Source organism: Pteropus vampyrus, unplaced genomic scaffold (genome assembly GCF_000151845.1).
Source record: "Pteropus vampyrus isolate Shadow unplaced genomic scaffold, Pvam_2.0 Scaffold355, whole genome shotgun sequence".
In the NCBI taxonomy this organism is placed as follows: domain Eukaryota; kingdom Metazoa; phylum Chordata; class Mammalia; order Chiroptera; family Pteropodidae; genus Pteropus; species Pteropus vampyrus.
Genome location: NW_011889136.1, coordinates 195,629 through 198,826, shown reverse-complemented (window position 1 = coordinate 198,826; position 3,198 = coordinate 195,629).

Below are 3,198 nucleotides of genomic sequence, written 5' to 3'. Positions count from 1 at the left end.
TGTCCGCAGGTGCCCTCCGCGCCCCCGGAAGGACAAGGACGATTAAAGGTGGGCCTGGGCTCTGGGGTTCCGCCCCTGCAGCCCCCTGGCAGCCAGCGTCCGTGCCCTGCCCGGAGCGCACAGACGCGGTCGCCAGGGGCGGCCGGCTGGGCCTGCAGGTGTCAGGCCGGCCCCCGCAGGAGGACGCCCCTCCGAGCCCCAGCTGTGCCCGTCCGGCCCGAGGCCGCTCCAGCCACGGTGGCGGTGAGCGCGCGCGTGTGGCCGTCACTCTGCGGAGCCAGCTTCTGGCCCCGGGAGCGCCGGCCTCGGGACCGGCCTCGGCATGGCCTCTGCGTTCCCGGGCTCCCGTGGGCATTCGTGAAAGGCTGTGCTGAGTCCCGCGTGTCACGAGGCCGAGCTGGGTGACGGCGGGAGTGGAGGGGGGACGCTGCTTCCAGGCCATGGGCATCCGGGTGGGAGCCCAGGACTGCGGCACAGTGACGGGCCGCGCCGCCTGATCCGTCTGTGGCCGTCGTGCGGCCGGCCCGCCCTGCGGCGGCCGGGCCTGTGCCTGTGGCCGGGGCCGTGGTGGGGGGCCTTCTGCAGGACGAGGGGCTGCTCGGGGCGGCTTCTCCGTTCGCTGGCCGTGTGACCGGCATGTCACGGACCCTCGTCGGGCCTGGTCTCCTGGTCCGTCACGGAGGAGCCGGAGCCGGTCTTGTGGCCCTGGGCACGCGGCAGTGACGGTGACGGTGACGCTGCCGCCCAGGGAAGGGGGTCGACAGCGGGCCGGGGCCGGGGGACTTTGCGTGACAAAGCGCCGGTGCTCCTCCGGCCGGCTCCGCGGGGAGGGTCCTGGCCTGTCCTCCCCGCTGGCCGGGGTCCGGCCTGGCCCGGGCGGGGCGCGGGCTGCTTCCCAGTCGCCTTCGCTGCACAGACCAGCCGGGGCCGCGGAAAGCAGCCCGCGTCCTCGGCCGACCCCGGCTCCCTGGCCTCGATTGTTCTCCGTTCGCTAATTTTAGCTCCCGATCCGTCCGCCCTCCCCCTCCCCCGAAGGGAGACACAGGCTCGGAATAGCTGCCAGGGAAGGGGGGCTGCGGCGTCTGTGGCCGGAGTTCCCACAGTGGCTGGCAGGGGCGGGGTGCCGCTCGCTGCTGTGGCCACCCCACCAGGGCGGGCGGGCGGGCCGCAGGGCAGACGGGGACCCTCCGACCACAGGGCCCCGGCGGGCAGAGGAGGACAGCGGCTCTTTGAGCCGGCTTCTCCTTTTAAGCAGAAACCAGGCAGCGTCTGGGAATAAAAACACCCCAGGGCCCTGCCGGGCTCTCCGGCCCCTGGGAATCGGGACTCCCCAGGCTCCAGGACCGAGCGGACGTGCGCAGTCCGGGGTCAGACGTGGCCCTTGGCCACAGGGAGGCCCAGGAGACAGTGGCAGCGGGAGGGCCCAGGCCCTTCCCCACCCGGCCGTGGGGACAAGTGCAGGGCCTGCTGGATGGACTGGGCGGTGAGTCGAGGCTGCAGGTGGACTCTGCCCACGGGAGGGCGGGCAGAGGAGCCGTCCAGGGGTCCCCAAGCTGGGGGTCGGCGAGCGGGCCTGGGGGGGCTGGACGGGTCCGAAACCCAGCAGGCAGTGGCCTCTGGGCTGGGCCCGAGGCCTTGGTTACGCCCCTTGTCCGTACGGCCGAGACCCGTTGGGGAAGATGCAGACAGACACTGGGTGAGCGGGGCACGTCGGGGGAGGGGGCGCACGTCTGACCGTCCGGCCCCCAGCGCCCCTCCACCCCTCCCCGGCCGTGTTCAAGGACACCCCAACACCCCATCGTCTTGTCCACGCACATCAGCACCCGCGTTTAAACAAGCCCCGTGTGTCTGAGCCTCAAATAGCACTGATTGAATGCGGACTACAGTAAGCCAGAGCAGACAGACGTCACCACAGATGGCCCCCTAGAGTTAGGAGGTGGTCCCGTGTCACCGTCCCTCGACCCCACATCGGAACTTGTTTGCAGACAGAGGCCACCCAGGAGCACGCGTTCGGTCTGTGCTGGATGCTTTGGGCACAGGTGTTTATGAAATCTAAAGCGGTCGGAGGTACTGCTGTTCTCTGAGGGGTGGGGGGATGGGGGGAGCCCCCCCCCCGTCCACTCACCGGGGGTGGGGGCGGGACGGCAGAGCGACTCCCAGCTTCTCCGAAGCAGGGCGTGGCCGCCGAGGGCTGTGGCCGCCCCTTCGTCCCTCGCTTAAGTGGCCGCCCGATGGCGATGCATTTAAACACTTTGCCGGATGGTACCTGGGGTCTGGGCCCGGTGAGGCCACACCCTCTGTCCCCCAGAGGCCGCCGTCCTCGTCCTCGTCCTCGTCCTCGTCCTCGTCCTCGGCGGTGGTCGCTGTCCGGTGTGAGCCGGGTGCTCCCGGGCCCTCCCCCGAGGTCCAGTGTTCGGCGCTGTCTGCCGACTTCCCGCGCGCGGGTGGCAGACGAGGAGGGCGCTCCCTGCCACCCCCCCCGCAGGGGAGAGCAGGACGGGCAGCTGCGGCCCTCGGGCTGACGGGGACCGAGGACGTGCTGGCCGTGGTGGCCTCACGTGGCTCTTTTCCGTAGAATTAACAGTTGCCTTTTTCGCTCACTTCTCCTGGAGCTTTGTCCCTGACTCGTCTCCACGGCTCCTGGCCGTGTGGCGCTCTGCTTCGCGTGGTCAGTGTAGCGTCAGCCGTTGGGGGGTCTCCTGTCTACCTCCGATGGCCCCTGAGGACCGGCCCCCACCGCCCCCTGCCGTTTGGGCCCCGTCTCCCCGTACCCGTGCCTCGGCTGCTTGGCGGAGCCTCGGAGGGGCCAGGAGGCCGATTTCGGGGAGGCCTGCGCGTCCGGCACTGTCCTGCTCCCGGCTGACGTTGGACTCGTGCTGGGTGGGTGTCCAGCCGGGTGTCCGCCCCAACTCCCGACCGGAGGCACCCGGCACGCTCGCTCTCCGCAGCTTCCGGGGTCCCCGGTCCGCGTCCCCGGTGCCCTCTGCCTGCCCCGGGGCCGGTTCCCGCCTGCGCTCCGGGTCCTCAGGCCCCTGGAGTCGGCGCCGTCGGCCTGGTCCTTCGTCCATCACCCTTTCCCTCCCGTCACCCGTGTCGTCCCCTCTCTCTGGTTCCTGAGAGACGTCCCCAAGGGTCTCTCCCGGCCTGAGATGCGGACGTGTCCCCTGCGTGTCCCCGGCCGTCCGCACCTCAGACGCA